The sequence below is a fragment of the Ambystoma mexicanum genome, chromosome 6p, assembly GCF_040938575.1.
Source record: "Ambystoma mexicanum isolate Mex_15411 chromosome 6p, UKY_AmexF1_1, whole genome shotgun sequence".
Taxonomy (NCBI): Eukaryota; Metazoa; Chordata; class Amphibia; order Caudata; family Ambystomatidae; genus Ambystoma; species Ambystoma mexicanum.
The window spans coordinates 794982321-795005905 of record NC_090935.1 but is presented as its reverse complement, the minus strand read 5'-3'; positions in this window follow the sequence as shown (position 1 = coordinate 795005905).

Below are 23585 nucleotides of genomic sequence, written 5' to 3'. Positions count from 1 at the left end.
ACTTAGTTCATTATAGAACTGCCTTTGATCTATTTGATCTCCTATTAAACCTAGGGGTGTAATTCATATAGAGTGCCCTTTCTTAGTATTACTGTTACCAACCAGAGGTCGAATTCTGCAGATTCCACCATTTCCATCACACTTTGAGGTCCTCTGAACTTCCTTTGGCAGGAAATCCACTTGCACCTGTTCCGCTTTCAGAGACTACGGGCCTCATTACGAGTCCGGCGGTAGCCGTGCCGGTAAAACTGGCAGGCTGGCCGCCGGACTCGTGATTTTTCCAGCACCTTACTTCCCTGAAGTACCGGGATATTATGACCCTCGCGTTCCAGGAAGTCAGTACTGGGAAAAAAGGTATTCCCCATTCTCATTTGAGTCCCATATGATTCAATGGGAATGGGGAAGACGGTAGCACCGGCACCGTTCAAAATGGTGCCGGTGCTACCGTCAAAGACTGCGATCTGGTGCCATTCTGCCCGCCAGGTCAGACCTGACGTGCGGGAGGGCATCTAGCCCACAAACCTGTACTCTGCCAGTCCTGGAACAACGGTGCCGGTAAGCCTACCAGCACTGCTGTTACCGGACTGGCAGGGTCGTAATAACCCCCATTATGCTCTTCTCCTCCGCTGTGCAAGAGGGTATCAAGGATTATGGAAATAACACTCCTTTCCTCTGTCATAGTTCCATTGCTCTGGGCAGCATTTGGCCCAATGTTTCTATGATGGGAGTGGGCCATGTACAATTTACGAAATTTACAATTTACATTGTTTAATTTCAAAACATGCTCCCTTTTTTTCTAAAACAATTGGAATACTGGAGGGTACAATGCATTTTGTAATAAACATATTTGTCATGGTCACTGGTTCCAGGACACAGGCCCCACACCAACAGGTGATAGGGACAATGGGGCACTTAGCCCATTCTCGTCGCTTTAGGATGTACAAACACAGGGTCCCGGCTGGACTCAGTCCTGGTGCCTACCGCACCAGGATCATGCACAAATATAAACATGAACACTTATTTATGGGACCAGGATGCTTTATTCCTTTCCACGTGCTAACTACAGTCCCACGTGAATACAATTTGGACGTTTCCCATTTCCTTGGGTTAAGTTGCACGTGCAAATATTAGGAGGGGCAAGGCGTGGCAGGCAGAACAGGACTAGTGGGTGTGGCCACATGAGCTCAGCTATATAAGCTGCTCCATTTCCAAGGCCAGTGCTTTGCGTTAATTTGCACTCATGTACAACGTAACGTTCACCGCCGCCTGGGTCAGCAGACTTACCTCTTGGATTCCAGCGCTTTACCTGCATGTTCTTACCTTGGAAACCAACGTCCATCCTTCCATCTTCGTGTGTGTCCTCGGGAACCAGCAATCCTGTTTTTAACTTTGCCGCTCAGCGCGCTCTTCACCTCCGAAGCCGGATCCTGTGAAGGAAACGAAAAAACAAGGTTAGAACATTCATCAACAATTTGACTGAAGGTCGCGCCACAGTAAATCATAGCGTGCATCCCTAAAAGACTACTTACCAGTCGTCGGATCTTTGTGGAGCCATTCTTCATCTCTCCGTCTCCTGTCTCATGCTCTACAGCAACTGCCGGGTCTGCAGCATCACCTATACGATGAGAGAGCAAAAGAGAGACATTACTTACAGAACGGACAACAATACTGGAACAAACAATACCAACACAGTTACTGCCAGTTGAAAGCAAACAGACAAGAGGAGATAAAGAGGAAACAGAATGACACTTACCTGCAGAGAAGTGGACAAGTCACAGCTGGACTGGACTAACAGATGTGCGGGGCCAGTGAGGAACTCGGCCCCAGTCATGCAAGCACCCCTGCTAGAAGCCCAGCTGGACGGAGAGCTCATCATTAACATTCATCAGGTGAGCCTTTCAGGAACAGCGCATCCTCACATAAATCACGCCTAGGGAGGAAGGATCTGGAAGAAAGGGGTCAGGGTCGTAGATTGGCATACTTACGATCCCTTATATATCCACGCAGGAGCAGTGCTACTAATTGCTGCACTCCAGAGCATAATTGCAGGGAAAGAGCTAGACAAGTGATTGCATCGCAGGGAGGGCTGCAACCGTGCCCCAACAGCCACGCCAAGACCAGGTGAGTGTAACAGAACGCAAAGCCTTCTAAAAATCTCTGCCTGGGCGTTATGGATACTTCTGAGACAGACCAGTTGGCTCAATTACTGGGAGAGTTAAGGGCTGAAGTTCATGCTTCAAGGCAGGAAACCAATGCTCTAAGGAGGGATCTCATTGTGAACCGAGATCGAACTGACAACTTGGCGAGACAGATGCTTCTGGCACAAGCTCGCCAGGTCCCATTGCTGGGGTTAGCCCAACCTACTCCACCTCCACAATCAATGCCAGTACAGGTGGTTCTTCCAGGGAAAGTTCCCCTGGACCCACTCAAACGTTTACAAGCGACCCAAGTAAATACGCCACATTTATGAATCAATGTCAGTTACACTTCCTATGCAGGCCTGGAGCGTTCCCCAACGATCAAGCTAGAGTGGCTTTTGTACTCTCATATTTGGGAGGCAGTGCAGCGGACTGGTCAATACCTCTGGTAAATCAAGATGACTCTTTGCTTTGGGACTTTGTGGGATTTCAGCACGAAATGGAGAAACTGTTTGCACGGCATACTCATGGACAGGCCTTAGACAGCGAATTACTGTCACTTAGACAAGGTAATCAAGATCTACTAACTTACATCGCCAACTTCAATCATCTTATAGCCCAGAAAAACTAGCCAGAGGGGAAAAGAACTACGCTCTTTTACTGAGGCTTGCGTGGGGAACTTAAGGGCGTGTTAGCCCAGGTGGCGAATCCCCTGGAGGAATGTGCAGATTACTTCAACCTAACAGTGCAGCTTGATCACAGGTTGCAGGATCAAAAAATGGATCAAACAAAGGCAGAAGGGCAATCAGTTTATGTGTGATCCCGAGAGAAGCAAACCAAACCACATGAGCAGTCCGAACCATTGCAACTCGGGAGGGGGGGTATGAAGTCCACTCACCAAAGCGGAAAGGGAAAAAATAAGACAGCAACAGCTCTGCTTATATTGTGGTAAAGCAGGTCACTCCCTCCGAGAATGTCCAGTGAAACCACCCAGGAAAACTGTAGGAGCAACGGACAAAAATGAAAAAGAAGAACAGGACTCGGGAAACTCTGATGCCTGGCAAGCGTAGGGTTCCACTTGTCAAGCAGTGAAAAGGAACCTGTACAGACTTCACCTCACTAGCCATCCCAATGTGCTTGGTAAACCACAAACAGCCATCAAGATTACATGCCTTAGAGGCATACATTGACAGTGGAGCTGTGGGAAATTACATTGACCAAATTCTGGCTACCCGAATAGGCCTTCCTCTTTGACAGAAGCAAAAATTGGGGCACGTCAGAGCAGTAGATAGATCTCAGCTATCATCCAGCCCAGTGACACATTATGCCGAGAAGATTACGATTCTGTGTCAGGACGCTAATCAAGAGAACATTACCTTCAATATGATCAGCGCTCATCAGTTCCAGATTATATTGGGAATGCCCTGGCTGGAGACCCACAACCCTGGCGTAAACGAGTTCTGACCATTTCCCAAGAATGTGCCGATACCTGTTACGACAAAAGAATCTTATTGAAGGGCTCCACCAATCCGAAATTAAAGGACAAAAGCATACTGGGTCTCACCAGTTCATTACCAACTGGATTACCAGGATGTCTTTCAGAAAGAACAAGCAAACATCCTACCTCCACATAGGACGTATGACTGCCAAATCGATCTTGTATCCAGAGCCCAAATTCCCTGCAGTCGAATTTATGCTCTCACAGAGCAGGAAAACCAGCAACTTAAAACCTACCTTGATCAGTATTTGGCAAACTGCTTCATCCTCCCGTCCAAGTCCCCAGCCTCCTCGGCCCTTTTTTTGTACCTAAAAAGGAGGGCGACTTAAGAATATGTATTGACTACAGGGCATTTAACCAGATTACGGTAAAAAAACAGTATCCGTTGCCACTTATCCCTGAACTCTTGGATCAAGTAAAGAATGCTCAGATTTATACTAAGTTGGATTTGCGAGGGGCCTACCATCTTGTGAGAGACAAAAAAGGGGATGAGTGGAAGACGGCCTTCCGCACAAAATATGGCCTTTATGAATACCAAGTTATGCCCTTCGGGCTGTGTAATGCCCCTGCGGCGTTCCAATATTTTATGAATGATGTACTCCGTGAACTATTGGATGTTTGCGAGCTTGTCTATATAGATGACATTCTTATTTACTCAGCAACCAACGAGGATCACATCAAACATGTCCGGGCAGTCGTAGATAAACTTCGGCAACACCAATTATATGGCAAGTTGGAGAAGTGCTTCTTTCATGTGACGGAAGTAGAATTCCTCGGTTTTATTTTCACACCACAGGGCGTACACATGGACACACGCAAGGTGGACGCTATCCTCCACTGGCCCTCACCAACATCCAAGAAGGGAGTACAGAGCGGGCTCGGGTTCGCCAACTTTTATCGTCGATTCATTCCCAGGTTCTCCCAAATCGTCCACCCAATTACCTCCTTGCTGCGAAAGAACAAGCCATTTCATTGGTCTACGGAAGCCGAAGAAGCCTTCCAGAAGATAAAACAAGCATTCACCACAACACCTGTTTTACATCATCCCCAACCAGGTATACCATACGTGGTCGAAACTGATGCCTCTAACGTAGCAATGGGAGTGGTTCTATCACAATGAGACCCTGAGACAGGACAATTGCACCCCATGGCATTCTGGTCTTGTAGGTTTTCTGCACCCAAACTAAACTATGCAATCACTGATAAAGAATTGCTAGCGATTAAAGCAGCATTCAAAGCATAGAGGCATTACCTTCTCGGGGCTAGACACACAGTCACTGTCATTACGGATCATCGCAATCCACAGTATTTAAAGACCGCTAAAGCGCAATCTTCACACCAACTCCACTGGGCTCTCTTCTTTGCGGAATATGATTTTATCATCACCTATAGACCCGGAGTGCACAACGGAAAGGTGGACGCCCTGTCACGCATGAATGAGGATAAAGAGGTATTCACCCCACCAGATCCCGTGGCTATCATTCCAGAAGGACGAATCCTAAGTACAATTGCCGCAACCACCTCTGTAGATGACTTAAAATCTGATCTGCAACATCTGATGGAATCCGTCCGCACAGCAAGACTGGCTATCGAAGGGAGACCGATACACCATACTTTCAAGGGCGACTGTATATCCCAGACAAAAAACTACAGGATAAAATCATAGCAAACTATCATGATTCCTTAGTAGAAGGAAATCTGGGAATAGCTAAAACAAAGAAAAACTACTGGTGGCCCACCCGGACAAAGGATATTGCCCAGCTCATTGCAACTTGTGGTGTTTGCGTTCAGCACAAGTCCCAAAAACAAAGTCCTGCAGGCATTCTACATTCTTTGATGGTACCCCCGGCTCCTTGGCATATGCTATCTATGGACTTTATTACAGATCTTCCCCCCTGCAAAGGATACAACACTATTCTAGTTATTGTGGATCTATTCTCCAAACTGGCCCACTTCATTTCTCTGAAAGGGCTCCCAACCGCTTCTGCTCTGGCCTCCTTATTCCTGGAACAGATTGTCCGGTTACATGGATTCCCATCAATACTCATATCAGATCGCAGAACTCAATTTGTCTCTGCATTATGGAGATGTTGCAAAATCGCCAAAATCGACCTTCGACTGTCCACAAGTCATCATCTCAAAACCGATGGCCAGACTGAATGGACCAACCAGACTCTAGAGCAATATTTGAGATGTATGTTGCAACAATCCGAAGATACTTGGAAAGACCTAAATTAACTAATGTCTGGCAGAGGGACTCCCAGGACCCTCTTGTTAATTTGCATATTTAAGTAACTTTGTGTCTCACCCTTAGTTACTAGGGGAATCCAGACGCGGACCCCTTGCTCACTGTTCTTAGAGAGGCACAGCTCCACCCTACTGATGAGGTTCAACCAGACCGAAACACGTGTCTGGGGTTGCTGTTGGTACTCTTGTTCAGAGGAGAATTGCCTAGCATTTCGGTGCTGGAATGCCCCAGGGTAGGACAAAAACTGACATGTTTGGGGTATTTCTTCTCTGTGAAAGATAGTGAGCTAAAGACTCTGGGTAAGTCTCTCATAACCAGGACTAATGTCTGACAAAAGGACTCCTAGGACCCCTAGGTTAATTTGCATATTTTAGTAACTTTGGGTCTCACCATTAGTTACTAGGGGAATCCAGACGTGAACCCCTTGCCCACTGTTCTTAGAGAGGCACAGCTCCACCTTACTGATGAGGTCCAACCAGTCCGAAACACATGTCTGAGGTTGCTGTTGGTACTCTTGTTCAGAGGAGAATTGCCTAGCATTTTACTGCTGGACTACCCCAGGGCAGGACAAAGACTGATATGTTTGGGATAGTTCTTCTCTGTGAAAGATAGTGAGCTAAAGACTCTGGGTAAGTCTCTCGTAACCAGGACTAATGTCTGGCAGAGGGACTCCCAGGACCCCCTGGTTAATTTGCAATTTGAGAGCAGTCAGAAAGGATGTTCCTATGGCATACACTTACCCCCAGCTTCAGGGTCTAAAGGGAACTGCTTTTGGTCTTTTTTTGTATTTTGAGATTTTGAAGTTGCTAGCTTTAGATTTTGACCTAACTAAAGGTGGAGAGACAGTTGACTTACCTCACCAAGATAGGTGTTTAAAAAGGAATATTTATAAGTTGCTTGTCATTCGGCTCCTTAAGTCATTATTTATTTGCTTTTGGTGTTTAAAAGGAATATTTCAAAACTACTTCAGAGTATCACAGTTGATTTGTCCCAATCCTACAACTTCATAGTTGAAGGACATTTGAAGAAGACGACAAACCTTTCTCCTTTCTTTCTGTTTGTAGAAGTAAGTATGCTTTCTCCTCTTTTATGGCTATTTTGTGCCAGCAATGAACCTACATCTCCTCCTGCTCTACTCCCTTCTGATTGATGCTATCCCCAACACAATGATGACTGCCCTTTTATCCTTGATGAGATCATAAAAATCTCCTTCGTGTTGGCACCGCCATTTGCCTGGTCACCTCAACTTTGTCAGCTGAGCAGCGGTCCACATCAAAATTGGTCCCCATCAACAGTTGCCCATCTCAGTTACAGAGGGAGACACCAAGCTTATCGACAAGGGAGGCAGCCAATGGCACGTTCCAGTTAGTCGAAATGACCCAGGGGGATCATTGCATTGCTGAGATGTTGTGCCCCAAGGTCAGCTAGTGGAGGAATAGATGAAAGGTATGGACATACAGGGGTTAGCAGCACATAATGGCTGACTCCATAATATTGCAGGGGCGAGGAAACAGCACAAGTGCCTGTCATACAGGGTGGGAGGCAACATGGGAAAGGCACACAGGTGGCACAAAGGCTGATCCACTGATGTGCGGGCCGGCAATGGGGTGAAACAGAAGTAGTGAATGTGCCAATCATGTGACTATGAGAGGGTTATCCACCATTCCTCAGATAGGGGATGTGTGGTGGATTTCAATGGGTTAGGTGGAACCTCCCAAGTTTTTATTTTTGTTGCTCCAATTGAATGTTTTCTTCATGAAAGTAGGGTCCGCCTAACAGTTTACCTTTCATAAAACTGTCTACATTTAAAAATGGTGTGAGAGTTTTTTTACTGTGGTGGACCTGTCAGCCCATGAGATGCGTACATGGATTAAAGTCAAACATAACAGGTAACTGACGAATCAAACTGAGTACAGGCATGTTCTTTAAAGATAGCGCATCTGTAACAAGCCCTTCAAGCGGATTTCCCACCGTTGTGATACCAGTATCAACCTTACCGCTGCTCACCCTCGAGCCATGGATCCAGGTCATCAAGGCTCCCTACTCAAAGACAACTGCTGCATGCTCTGATTCACAGAGCGGTGCAAAGTTTATTTTGCACTGCAAAAGTACTCTTTGCACCGTGATTTAAGCCCATGTAGTGTGGTGCAAAAATACACTTTGCACCACTCTGACCACTCTGTGAATCATGGTGGCAGTGTCTGAGCAACAGCAGGTCACTGAGCCACCCATTCAGAAGATACACTTAGCTGTTACTGAATACTGGGCAGAGAACCCAGCCAGGCAAAGGGACCTGAAGTTCAAGGCAAAGATCATGTGCGTTAGGGGGCATTTCCAGGCCTTATAGTCAACCTGAACCCCAGGTTTTAGCATGGGCCCTAAAGACTGGCCTGATATCCTTTCCTTAACTTGGCAAAACACCGCTAAAATAACATGCCTTTTTTTTTTCCTTTTCTTCAACCATTTTATTTTTGACATCCCTCATGCAGTACACTGCCTAGGATAGCCTGTATGTAAGCATGTTTTGGACCTGTATTGCTTGGTGTTTTTTTCTTGTAGAGGGGCTTTTTATGTGTTTTAATTTATCCTATATGTTTTTAGTAAAGATTGCAGGAACAATCAAGGCAGCACCAACTTAAAGTCAAGTGAAACTTCAATGAAGTACTCTGAAAAAACATGAACAATATGTTAACATCAGTGAAGGAAAAGCACCCTTTAGAAGGAAGTACACAACTATCGTGAGAATACAGCCCATCGTTTTAACCCTTAGGGTGCTATTGCTATTTCAACATGAAATGCCCCTTCACCAAATGCTGGACAATGGTTCATTCAAATGTTGACTTTAAGTTGTCCCCAAGTGCATTTTTGCAGCTCAGTCATTTGTGTTTCAAGACCATTCTCTCCATTATGAGTCTGAAAACCGTCCAGTGCTGTTCAGAGAACAGGTTGTCCAGTAACTGAACTGTATTCTCAGAGCTATCTGGTTTTCTCCTTACTGTAATATGTTAACCAAACTAGGCCACTGGATCTCACGAAGGGGAGTTTTGTATGCAGATTATTTCCAGAGGAGCCCAGCACGTGCCTAAGAGGTGTCCAGTCTCCAGAACAACCAATAAATCCTCAGAGGATTGCTGGCATGCCACCATGACTGCTCAGACAGCAATATCAGGGCTACACCCTCAGAGGAAAACCTGCCTACTGAAAGCCTCCCTAAACTGGAAGTGTCCTCAGGATTGCCCTCATATTTCTACTAAAGAAATGGCCATTGACGGCGTTGGACCCTTCAGCAGACACACTGCTACATTCAGTGTTGGCTTACAGCCTGACAGCCTTCCCTCCCTGTTTCACAGTGCTGTGAGGTGACCTTACTGTGCCATGAAGCGCTATACAGAGCATTATTTACTTGACATTTATGGCCAGAAATGACATATTTAATTCATAAATGCAGTCACTTCAACTCCCTGGCCTTTTTAACCAACAACATTCTCCTCTCACAAATCCTATTCTTAAATTAGGCTACTGCTGAGTTGGCCTGGCAGCCCTAGAACTATTGTTTTCGAAATTGCCTTCAGTACCATAAATAGATAAGGCAAGTAGTGTAAGCCTACATATCTTCCAGGAGAGCCTGATTGTGCTCTTGACTCCCTCTAACGCCCAACACTACTCAATCTCTACCTTATAATACTCCAAACCAGCCTTGGAATACCAGTAGATATGTAATAGCTCAGTATATATGTTTCAGTATCTCCTCTCTCTAGAAGATAAGCCATTTATAATCAACGATCCGGCATCCACACTAATGCAAGCATTGAGCTCTGCCTAACTCTCTTCTCCCTGGGTCTGCAAACTCCTTTCTCGCTTTCCCACCCTCCTACATCATTCTTGCTCATGTTATTCTTCACATCTAGTGACGCCCTGCAAGGGTACAATATGCCTCGGACAAGGATTCAGTGCTTTGAAACTACTGCAGTGGTGATTTGGCGGAGTACAAAAGCAGTGAAACATTATATAACATTAAAAAAACTGTAGTCAGACGAAGGACTGCAACTCACATGGAAATACAGCACAACATGCAAATGCAACAATTAAAACATGCTTCTGTAAGCAGCACACTCATGCAGTGAGTAAACCGCAGCTCCAAGGTCCCAGAAGGAAGTGGATGCACAGAGTATAGTACAAATTGGCCAAACTAAATGAAAGGCTCTCCATCCTCAAACCATGGTCTACTCACTCCATCAGATACACATTCACATGATTACATACAGAAAGTACAGACACACTGCTCCCACAATTGCATACCCCCCTCCCTAAGCATGACAAACTTCCACATTTCACTTAAATGTAATCAATATACACAACACCTGCACATTATGCAGAGACTCGAAGAGCATGGGGCACACCCCAGCTTCTAGGCAATGTAGCAACCACAACTCAGTACCCAACAGATCCCTGCAAAGCACTCTGGGTACACGTTCTCCTAACAAAAGGGCTCACACACATCTGAACAACCAACACAAACACCATGTATCTGCATAGAGACACCATTTTAAAACTCCTGTGACAGCAGAGCCAGGGATGGGCAGCCATGACAGCGAATACGAACTGTAGACCAAGCAGATGCCGAATACATGCTCTGAGAGGTCAGCATGTGAAGAACCTTGTAAATAGATGTTTTTTTTCATGACCCTGACACGTACTGAATCTGTTTTACACAGGGGTCACGCGGCTACGGGAAAATCTTTCAAGAAGTCCTACTTTGCTCAAAGGCATTCTTTAATACAACGCTCTGTCCAAATTAAATAAGGTTGACACTATTGACTACGTTATGTAGGATAATTGCCTTTTCTTATGATAAAGATATATGCCGACGAACTGACAGCGCGCCCAATTACATTTTGCTGGGACCTCGTCATAAATCACAGTGCATTTGCAGTGATGTGCAATGGGATTTCGAGCGTTGGTGTGCTTCGCTTTTAGTGTCTGTACACGCAAGGCCCGAGGATGTTCTTTAATGCGAGAATCGAATTGCATTCGAGATACGTGTCCCTCCGACAGCACACTGGCACTCGACTGCTGTCAGGAAGTAATCCTTCCAATGTGTGGGGGCCCATCAGTGTCAGCGCCTCCTGAAATGAATGTTAAGAACAGAATTTAATACACATGTTTTATCCCGCGCTGAAGCTGCCAGAAATAAAATTTAACCAGAGGAGGAAAAGCCTTTCGGCGAAGCCCTGCGCCATGATCTGATAACCCTTTCCGAGATCTGATTGTTATTTTTAAAAGCATTGTACAGGAATCCATTGTCTTTATAAATCCAGAAAGTCACAAGCAATATACTAGAAAATTAAAGCAAGCACCAAAATTATGATTCCCAGTTACAGAAAAAACACTGCCCTCTACGAAAGACCTACATTTCAGAAATGCCTGGCAGAGAGAAATTGCAGAACATGTTTTCCGCTGCGCCAAGCGGTAAAAAGGCACACCTGTTTTCCATTCTGTGGTTTCAGACCTATGCTGGGCGAAATGGTTTTGGGTGGTGGGTGTCACTGAAACCCTTTTTAGGAGGAAGCCCCCACGCCCCCCTACCAGGGTTTGGGCTTTGTCCTTTGCGATTCTGGCCACATCCCGGGTGGTGAGGATGAGTCCTAGAATTGGCAGACCAGCATTCTGACGTATTATTTGAATAGTGTTCCCCTGCTTCTGAATTTTCAGTAAAGCCATTTGCCATCTCAGAGGCTTGAAAGCGCGGCACAGGCTATATTTTTATAACTCATAGCCTCTGCCCATCTTTGCTGTGCAGACTCAGGGCACCAGATATTTTGACGTAGGATTGAGTTATTTTCTATTTTTTGAAGTTGAGAAGAATGTTATTTTTTAGTGATTAAAACACATGGCCTTTCGTAGTTGTAATTCTATTTGGGTTTTACAGAGCGCAACCCTCGCTACGAAGCAATGCCGCGCTAGTAGTATATGGGGCCCTCTATGTTGCAATGTTAAATGTTTGACAGGTGGGAACGCCGACTGGGTATCCATAGGTCCGCCCTTTTCTGATATGTTATTGATATGAACTTGATATAAATTTAATATGAAATTGATTTCAAAGATATCGATTTTATATCAAATGTATAATTCTTGATATAAAATGTTTTTGTAGTTTGATATGAAAAAGGATATGATGATATCAGTTTGATTAATAAATATACAGTTTATATAAAAATGTGTCTGGGATTGCGTGTGCGCCGCTACCTGTTGGAGGGCAAAGTGAGTTGTGAAGTGAGAGATTGCAAATGTTAGGGGTTTTGTCATGGTGACGCATTGGTGACGCGGGAGTGGGTTTGATTTTTAAATATAGTGCTGACGCCTTGATTTTATAATACTTTTAATAAAGATTTGATATAAGCTTAGGCAAAATAGCCGACGTCACGACTTTATTTTCAAGCACCAACAGGATTCAGCATTGAAAAACATGTTTTAGATTGCATGTTTTCTTTTGAAAATGATACCTGGACATTTTTGGTAACTGTAACAGCAGTAATAGTGATGGGATTCTTGGGGATTCCAACTGAAAGCTAAATAGGATAGAAATCCACACAATGAGGTTGAGCATGATTCCAAGCTCTGGGCTAGTAGATTTGAACATCTTGCGGGGTCATGCCCTTTGGCAAGTTAGGATCTGCTCACTTGCCTGAGTCCTTGAGTTTCTGAACACTGTCTCAGAGGCAGAAATGTCTGCTCATCCAAGGGTCATTTTCTTTCTTGTTGGGGTGTGGGAAGGACCTGCAGCTGTAAAGCAAGCACCAGGAATAGAAGAAGCATTGGAAAAGACAACAGTTTGGGCTTTTGTGTAGGCAGAGGATAGGTACTTACCAGGCACTGCTTTAATTGAGCAATATAAATCAAGTGGCTGAAAGCACAATTGTTAAGAAGTTTAATTATGCAGTAGCTTGTTTGTGGCTGCAATTAAGCAATTAAGTCATTAACTATCAGTAAACAGTCTAGAAATGACACTGTCAGTACAACGTTTGATGTTACTGCCTAATAGAGCTATGTTTTGCCTTGGGTGGGGCAGGCAGTGGGTTGGAATGTCCATAGGGATTAGCGTGACCATGTTCAGTCAATTATATGATATGATAGGTTATTTATAACGTGCTTAATACCCATAGGTTTGTAAGCGCTGACCCGGGGATTGAACCTGTGTTGCTCTGTGTCATCTTGCTTCCAAAGCGAGCATGTTGTCTCTGAGCTATCCTCCCGAGATGGGTGGGGAAATGGCTAAACAACACCCACAAATTGTGTGTCTCCTTAAATGTCATCTCCCTGCTTGCTGAACTCCCATGCAATAGTTTTGGCGAATAGGTAGCACATGAACCCCAGTAGCCAAACCTAAAAATGGCATTACTGGAAGCTATCATGCTCTACCCCCTCTTGTCAAGAGAGGAGGAAAAATGTGTCAATTACCTTCAACCACCACATCATCTTGAAGTTTGGAGTCATTGTCATTAGAGACAAGGCTGATAATACCCAGAGAGAAAGAAATTGGCAACACCAGTGTTGGAGTTAGGACATGCACTGGGCAGGACATTGTCATGTGTTGAAATTGTGCCATTTGGCAGCATTGCCTAAAAAAAGGGTTGTACAAAATCATAGAAGTGTTTTCCCTTAAGTATTATTGCATTTCCTGTGTTCCTTTCCTTGAGCACCATTTATTTTTAACATGTTTTTCATGGGGTGACATTTTCTCATACTCATATTACTACTTTAGGGATGGGGTTAAGGATTAGAGTTACATTTAGGGTTGGGTTTGGGCTAGGTTTAGGGTGATGGCTCGGGGTAGGTTTTGAAAAAGGTTTAGAATAATTAGCGCTAGTGTGAGGGTTACAGGATTGAGTCAGTTTGATTATGGAGGTGTTGGCAAAGTCCAGTATGCCAGAGGTCTGGGGGTTACTACAAGCTCACCCATTCAGCTCCTAAGGGCCCAACAAACCTTCCACCAGAGCAAATGGAGAACTCACCCAAGGGCAAGTTAAACTGTTCTTTATTACAAAAAAAGACAGGGATCATATAGGACATTCAAAAGTCTCCAGAGTCTCCACTCCCAAACCCGTGTCAACTCGATTTGTTGCAGAGTGTCGTCACAACATGGGCACTTCCCCAAAAAACCTATCCCACGTTTTGGTTGTGGGATTGGAGTGGTGTACACTCTAGATTGCCCCATAGATCCTAATAGATTGTTCCTCGCATGCCAGTTGGCTGCCTTCCCCTTCCCCAAGAAACTATACATTACAATGTTGCAGGGTCGCAGGATTACCATTGGCCCTTACCATCTGCCATCAACCCCTCGATTTCTGTCCCCTGATTGGCTGGAACTGGTCTCCTGGGGCAAGGGACCAAGCCCTGTTCTCTGCGCTCTGTGCACCTCTTCATGGTGATGAGAATGACTATGTGTTCCAAATGTATCTTTTAGCATAAACACTTTTGCCTGTGAGAGTGTTCTCCATGTTGCAACGTTGTTAACTTGATCATGTTTCACTTCATGTCTGTGGTGCAGAGAACTGCTCGTCTTCCCACCACGGGTGAATACCCATTGTCTAGCTCGGCCGCATGAAGTGGTTGAGGACCATAAGATCAAGCTCTTCTGGTCTGCAATTTATGAGGATTTATTCTGTTTTTCTGCAGATGGCCCCTTGTTGTCTTAGGTTTGGAATGTGCTGCTTGTCTCTGACCTTGGCTGTGAGCCTTGGCTTTCCCGCTCTGTGCAGCCTGGTTCTGCTTTCCTCGTCTCTCATCCTGCGGCTTGTGGCCTTATGTGATCCTCGTTATACTTATCCTATGATTTCTACACATCTATATTTTGCTATGTTTCCTATAGGTTAGTCATCTTTGGTCCTGTCAGGCTCCTTATGTGACCCTGTAGTTCCATAGGGTCAGTTGCCATAAGCATCTGCAAGCTTGCTCTGCATGTCTTTGTTGCTTTGCATCTCTTTGTTGCTTTGCATCCAGGGTTTCTGCACTTAGCTAATGAGAAACAAAATAAAAGCTTTTGACAGTATGTATATGTATCTGCCCTCTATCTACAGAACTGTGTAAGCATGTTCTTCGTGTGTATGAGTGTGTGTTTGTGTAATATTTCATGTTTGTGATTGTGCTTCGTGACTAATGTGGCTACGTCGTGGTGTCACTAATGACATCAGCACAGTAGTTTCTTGGCATTAGTCAAAAACATCCATCAAGGCATTTGAGTCTATGACCACTGTTGGAGCACCTGCACACATGAAGACATTCACTGGATGCAGTCTGAATGGCTGTCTCAGAGAATATATTTCTGCATATGTGTCAGTCACTGGTCCGCCTGCTGCCTGGCTGAATAGTGAGTGGCTTCATGCATTTCTGACTCTTCGGCTAATCAAGTTCATGGGGGTGAGGAGGGGCATTCCAGGGACCCTCTCTTCAGTCCCCCCACTGGTGGACATGTCAACCAATCCGCCATACCTTGTCAGTCTTCCTTTTGGTAGCCATATCTTTGTTACTCCTCCAAGATGTCCATAGCAATTTGCATGGTTGCATGGTCATCCAAACTCCAGGTCATATAGCTATAGTCTCTTTCCAGGTTGCACCATACACATTTCCCCCAGTATTTGTTATTGGAAAGTGGATTGTTGAATATTATCTTCTCAGTCGGGGAATAGTGGACATTCCTTTACCTTTGCCATCAGGTTATTTCTTTGTTCTACTATCTTGTATTTTTCTTCTCCCATGTGCACATCTACTAACATTTTCATCCCTATTGTCTTATCAGTGGCTTTGCAACATTTTGTAATGCAGATCTTGACCACACATAGTCCCAATAGCACTAGTATTAGTGCTCCTAGTAATACTTTCAGTCCATCTGCTAGCCATGATGGCATCCGTGACTATAGGTATGACAACCAGCTCTGGTCCTTACCTGTCCCTTTGGCTTCTTACTCCATCTTGGTGTGCACCTTTGATAATCTTGTCACTACTTCTGTCAGTGTGCCATTCTCTCTGTCATTTGCTGGCACGAACGTGCAACTGGAACTCCCGATCTTGGCACAAACTCCTCCTTCCATTGCGGTGAGAAGATCTAGAACATATCTTTTTTTGAGTGTAATTAACCTTACTGCATGGAGCTCTTCGTTTATCGTATGGAAGCAATTTACTGTAGAGTTTATTGTATGCATCAGCTCCCATCTTATTATCTGCAACCAGTGCACGTTTGTGTATGTCTAGACAGCTGGAACTACTGACGCGAAGAACATCTCTGTCCTGCTGAACAACCGAAGTTCAGGTGGTACATTGTCTAGTGATGTGAGAAATAGTTGTCTCTTTCACTCTACTCACATTTGTGGACCGTTTACTTATTCCCTTCTCTTCCAATTCCATTGATCTCTTCTTTCTCCTGTTAGTATACATTTTAGGGAAGTAGTCTATCTTCACATCCTCTGTGGCACTACCAGTACTGGCATGTTGATGTGCACTAACAAGCAAACTCCTCCTCAGTTGGGTGGTAGCTTCTCATATGCCTCGGACTCACATGCCCAATAGTAGCCCATTTATACTGCTGTGTCAACCTTCATTGCTGGATGCTTTTCTGTGTATCTACACTCTGTGTTATCTCCAACCTTTACTGCACTGTCATTCTGGTAACATAATGCTGGTTTCTTCAGTGGTATTATGGGCATTAGTCCAGCTTCATTGTCTACCCAGGTAAGCAATTTGGTGCTTGAATCCCATTCTTTCATGCACTTGTTGTTTTCTCCTTGCACTCTGTTTACCAGTGTTTGTACTAGGATGTGTGCTTTGTTTCCTACTACTCCCTCTTTCCATCCTTCTGCTGTGTATAATTGGCCATACACTAGCAGCTGTGGTCTTTCCCAGCGTCCTGGTTCTCCACCTATTCCCTTGACCCCCCTCTTCGTGCATGATAGTTCTTTCAGTGTTATTGTTTTTGTTTCCCCTTTTGTGGGCCATGCATATGTATTGTATGGCTTTGTCTAATTGCCAGTAATTGTTCATCATGTCAAGAGTCTTTATATGACTGTCTTCATAGGGGAATGTTGTCTTGGACATCCATCTCAATTTTGCTTTCCCTTGGAATCTTCCTTGGGTTGTAGCCATGGAGTTGTATATAAGGCATTGTGCTCTTGCTGCTGGTATCCCAGTTGCTATAAATGTTCTGGAGGCACTCGTGTCATAGGGGATTAGTGAGCAGACATAGCAGCTCTCCCCAGTGGTTTTTTTTACCTACTTTGGTCATGTGATTGTACCACTTGTTGCTAGACACTCGAGCAGTGTCAGTGAGATATAGGTCCACCCCTCCCAGGTATGTCTCATCACTGCGCTTCCCTCTCCTTACTGTGCTTACAGTGCTTCCCTGTCCACCTGACAAGGTTGTTTCACCTACTGAAGTTGGGATAATGTTGGTAGAGGATACAGTGGTAGCACTAGATACAAATGATATTCACCAAACAGAAGAGCTAAAACACCGCTTTGAAATAAGAGGCAAGACAAAATGAGCATGTTTTTAATAACCTTTTCCATTACCTGTGGTACTTGAATCCTGGTGCAGCTTGAGCTTGATGATATAAGTTGCACACCTGAAATGCGCAAAAACGAGCGTTAATGTATTAGTAGTGTATTCGTTTAAGCCCTGTAGACCATGTAATCTGTCATGGCAAAAATGATTAGTTGTTCCCAAACAGCCTTAATTTTAAAGTCACTGAGGACAGCAAGGATGGATGGGTTTCCTATTTCTAGGTGTGCGTAAACTTGGGCTAGGTATGCTATGAAGACATGGAAATACTCATTAGGATGGCGTGCTCAAGGCCTGTTGTATCTCCTAATGAATTGGACAAATTGGCCTTGGAAAGTATCAGGTTGGTGATAAATGGGCAGCATGGAAGAAATGCAATAAAAACAGTTGCACTTTCATGATGAATGTGTGTGGAAAGAAAAATAACAGACAGACAGTGTACCCTCACACTGGATGTGTAGGAAGTCCTTGCCCTAACTCTGCTGCCCGTGAGCGAGTAACCATTGGGTGTCCTCTGCTCAGCAGTGATGAGTCTGAATTATTCCTCTGTTCTTCTTCTTCTTGTTGTGGATAGCTGGCTCTGTCGATGTCGATGCCAGGTGAGGCCACTGCTCTGTAGGGCTTGATGTCACCTAAGTGATTCCAAACGTTCTTTCCAATCAGCTTAATGGCTCTTTCATTTACTGCTTCCACAGTGTGGGGGCCCGTGACCCTGGGCGAGTCCCACTTTCTGGACAGGTTGCGCAGGACAACCTGGTCTCCTGGATATGTGGGGTGCTTGTGGTTCTCAATTCTGGCACTTTCTTCTCCGGCTTCAGGCCTCTCCTTGTGTCTTTACAGCTGGCGAGAAATTGAGGAGGCACTAGCAATCAAGGAAGTCGTATATTCATACATTTCCTGACCCAATAAAGCAGCCACATTCTCAGCATCCTTAACTGCTCTAGTGGTAGGAGCAAGGGGAAGTCACATGCACCGTTATGTTAACACATCATGTGGGGTTAAATGGTGGTCAGACGTGGGCTTATTGCACAATGTGAACAGGGCTAAAGGGAGGCAATGCAGCCAACTTCTGTTCAAACTGTTCTTAGCTTTGGCTATGGCTTCTTTAAACAAGCCGTTGAGGCGTTCACACATCTGTTCGCTTGTGGGTGCAAGTTTGTAATATGTTGGAACATCTCATTGGCGAAGTGAGGAACATTGTCAGACTGCAGGACCTCACACACAGACATTGTGGGAATGTCTCCTGGGCCAAGGATTTGGCCACTCTAAGGGTGTAAGGATGACAACAAGCACTGCCTTCGTTCCAACAGGAAAATGGGTACACAACCACTATCATGTAGCGGTACCCTTGGCACAGTTGGATCATGTCGACATAGTCGAATTGCAGGTGTTGGAATGGACCCACTGGGCGAGGTATGGCTCCTATCACTACCCTCAAATTATGACCTGCAGCATACTGTTTACACACCAACAACTTAATCATGAATTTGGCCACATGTTCCGCCAAGTTAGGACAGAACCATGTTTCTCCAATATGGGTGGCAAGCACCTCTTTGCCTGTATGGGTTGGATAGTGTAGTTGTGTCAGTGCTGTATGCAATAATGCAATGGCATAACCACCTTTCCTATGTTGTTTTGCTGCCATAGGGCATCTGTTGGAGACACTGTGCATCCCCTCCTTATCCACAGTTCCTTTTCCTACCTCGGTCGCAGCTCCCTGCAGTTCCATGATTCATGTCACTGGTAATATGTTGTACCCCTCTTTTAATATCATATTTCTTGCATAATCGCACGCGTGTGATGAAGCCTTCATTTCTAAGATGTCCCTAAAGTAGGCAGCACATTTGGCCTCCGTGTCTGCTGTTTCCTTAACCCTTGAGATATGATCTTCCCCATTTGTGTGTGCTTGGTATTTCACGATTGCTATTCGCTCTGGAAGATCTATGATGTCTACTAATCTGCCAATAGGAGTGTGTGCTGTACAAGTGACACGTCTGCATGTCTAAAGCCCCTCCTCATCCAACGTGACAGCCCAGAATGCACTGAGAATGTCACGTAGGCTGAATCTGAATAAAACATCACTTCCATCTTCCTGCTGTGCTCCAATTCCAATATTAAGGCCACTAATTCTGTGACTTGTGCTGAATAATGTGATGGCAGGCATATGCTTTTCACTACCTCATTTGTCCCATCCTCTCTCAGTCTCACGACTGCTGTCCCAGTATTTCTTTCCCTACTCATCTGGTCAACTGTTGAAGACCCATCAATATAGAGCATGTCACCTCCCTCAAGTCCGTCCTCCTATAACTTTCAAGTGTCACTGAATTCTTCTAGGCTCGCATTGCAGTCATGTGAATAATCACCCTCCTGTAAGTAGTTGGCAAGAAAAGTTGCCGGATTGACAAGTCTGCATTCCACTATCTTGAGAGCTGGGTTGGATAGTAACACTTCATATCCTGAGGCTTTCTGTGTTGTCAGTGTGCTCTTTGGGCTTTCCAGTATTGCAATGAGAGCATGTTGCTCGAAAAGAGTGGTGCTGCATCCCATTGTAATACTCGCTGAATTGTCCACTGCAAATGCGGCTGTAGCCAAAACTTGTTCGCATGGATAGTGTCCTCTCATTACTGGGTCTAATTTCTTGCTGTAGTAGGCTAGTGACTTGTGCCCCAAGCTGGTCTTCTGTGTCAGTACCGCTGTCATCACTACTCCAACGGAGTGAGAATACAGAAAGAAATATTTTTGATAGTCTGGAATCCCTAATACTGGAGCAGTGCATATTGCTTCCTTCAGCTCGTTAAATGCCTTAGTCATTTCTGTTGTCCATTGTATTTTCTTCACCCCTCTCTGTTCTTCCTTCAGTGCACTTAATAAGGGCCTAGTGCAAGTACTGTTTTTGAATACCCATTCCCTGAAGTAATTAAATAGCCCAAAGAACTGCTGAATTTCTCTGATGGTTGTGGGTTTTGATGTCATGTGTATTGCCTCTCTCCTCTCTGGTATCGCTTGTTGGCCATTTTGGGAGATCATCTGTCCAATGTATTACACTTCTGTCTGGCGAAACTGTAATTTGTGCTTGTCCACCTTGTATCCCTTTTCTGCTAGTACTGTCACCGTGTGTACTGAGCAATTTCTACACCGTTCTTCTGTCTTGCTGCTATACTGAGAGATCCCCGGCCGGCCCATAGAGTCGGGTTTGCCCTACAGCACTTTAAGATGCGATAGCTACACCTCGAGATGGATGCGGTGCAAGGTCTCTTACTCCAACACCAATCAATAAAGACAACTCAATGGTTTGGCAAAGGGGAGTCTGTTTAATGACAAGTACAAAAAACGGGGAAACATGGAAATCGACAGCAGTGCAACAGCCCGTCTCACTTCAACTCCATCGAATTTCATACAGAACATAACTTTTATACTCAAAACGGTTCATAATCTGACGACAACACTCAAAAGTTAACATGCAATTCTATTGGTTGGAAAAAGGTAACTTTAATATAGGTGCTATATCTGTATATGGTAACGGAGTGAGGGGATTAGGTAAACACTGTCAGCTGGGCATCTAAGCCCTTCCTTCATAAATGGCTACTTTAAATGTCACTAAAAGAACAACGTCTCATTGGTTCTACTAACTATAGGACCCTAGATTATTTGGTCTACTGTGATTGGGTTGGCATCAAACCGATGCCTAACTCTCCACTTTGCCTAGCAGCATGCAGAATGGTCAACCAGGTGCAGGGTGCCCCCTCAGCTACCCGGCTTTCCTCCAATTAAGGTTACAATCAATCATCACTTCAACAACTATGTGCCAATTATGTTACTGTGGTTGGTCTCAAAACTGCATCTTCTGTCTGGAAAGTTTTGATATCTCTGTCTGGGCGGATGCCAAGCATAGGTGTGAACTCGTGCCTCCTCTCGCTCAGCTGGTCACGTGCTACTACACCATGGATTTGCCTCATTTCTCTCCATTTGTGCATTTGATTTTCGTTTCACCCTGCCACCTGCCTTCGCTTTCTTATCTTGATTCTTCAGAGGCAGGATATTCTGTTCTTTGCTTTAATTAAAGTAGCTACAATCTACAGCTTCTATCTATGCAACCTCAGCTTCCCTGGCACGAGCTGCCTCTTCCGAGTTTTGATTCAGCCTTTTTCCTCTTGATGCTAGAATATGGAACTTCTTGCGTTTGGTCTGTAATAACCTGAGTTGGTTCTGCTTCTTATGCAAAGTGGACCCGCACTTATAATATTGTGCTTCATTTTGAGGTAGATTATGTACAATGGCGCTTGCTGCTCTATTCTTCTACGTAGCATAGCAAGCCACACTGTTCTGTTTAGCTTATTGTGGTTCAAAGCATATGTAGAGGCATAAACTGATTGAATGTCTTTATTTTGCTTACAGCTCAACTCTCTTACGCATTGATAGCTTTCTATCACTTTAAGCTCACAATCTCTTTTCTCAGGGCATTTCGTCTCTTTGTGTCATTCTTGGTTCGTCATTTGTTCTATCTGTGAGTCCGTCCGGGCTCTCATGAAGTGACCATTCACCCCCCATTAAGAATTTTCTGGTTTCTTCCTGTACAGTACTTAAACAAAATTAATTTTGTTTCATTTGCTGGTATGGTTTTCTCAATGGGTACCTTACTGCCCATGGTTGTTTGGTTATTGGTACTTCAATAGATATTGTTCTTCTAATAGGTACTGGGCAGAGCCCCACTGCAGCTCTCTGCTAGTTTATTTGCTCATCATACGTCACATATCTCGGTGTGAATGTTCCTGGTACTTCAAAATGGGCGACTGGAGTGCAGGCTATATTTGGGACCACCTCTACACTCCCTCCTCTGGTTGATTCATCGACCACTTCCTCCTTTGGATTCATCTTACTTGATTCTTCTGTATTCATCTTCATTTCATCTTCTAGGCTCATTCCCTCTTCAGCAACAGATCCATGAGGGTCTTTGCACCATCCGCAGCCGCGGACCCTTCCCCAATTTATTGTGGCGTACCTCAGCCATCTTGCGGGTCAGCTACACTCTATAACATTTTCACGAAACCACTCTTTGATGTGCTTGACTATCTTGGTGTCTCTTACACTAACTATGCTGATGACACTCAGATACTAATTCCCATCATAGGTGATTATCTAGCTAACACCAAGGCCCTTAACGATATCTACCTGGTCATCCAAGCCTGGATGGCTCAACACCAGTTATGCCAAAATGACGATAAGACAGAGCTCCTTATCCTGGGCACCTCGCAACGCTTGAGCAAATTAGACCAGACCTATCAGTCCTTCACCATAGACGGCAACATCATACGAGTCTCGAAAGATACCAAAACATTAGGTTTTTACCTGGATGCCACCCTATCTTTATGTAGACAAATAAATGCAGTCAGATCTGCCTCTGCATACACGTGCAAACCTATTGCATCCTGCAGACCGTTTCTTACTACCCCTAACAGTATCACATTAGCTAGAACTCTCATTATGGCTAAAATAGATTATTGGAGTGCTCTGTACTTAGGTACTAGCCAAGAGAACTTGAACAAACTCCAAACAACCCAGAACAATGCCAATCGAGCTGCCCTAAACATCCCCCGCAACCACCACATTTGAGAACTAACCTAAAGTGGCTTCCTGTCAAGCAAAGAATCTCACTAAAAACACTCGCCCTCACGCACAAATGCTTGGCTAACAAGGCCCCTATCTACCTCTGCAGTCGGCTGTCCTGCCATTCGACTGCCCGACCTTTAAGAACTGCCCAGACTCACTGTCTATCGATCCCGAGGTTTAAACTTCAAAAAGCGGGGGGCACTAGCTTCCCTGTCCTAGCCTCTAAGCCATGGAATTCCCTCCCCGGTACAATCAGAGCTGAAGACTCTTTCAACACTTTCAAAGCCAAAATTAAATCCTGGCTTTTTGACCAGTACTAAGACATGCTCCGCGCCGTGTCCTTCATACTCTTGCCCGCCGTCCTCCATTAGTATTCTGTACACCTTATGGGTATATCCACTGTTTAGTGGTATATCCACTGCTTAGCCTCTGGCACTGTAATCTCTGTAATATATGTAGTTTGCAACACTGTTAATATTATGTTATTGTAACTTTGCCTGTATGTATGCATTACTGTAACTTTGCACAAATTGCGCCCTGATG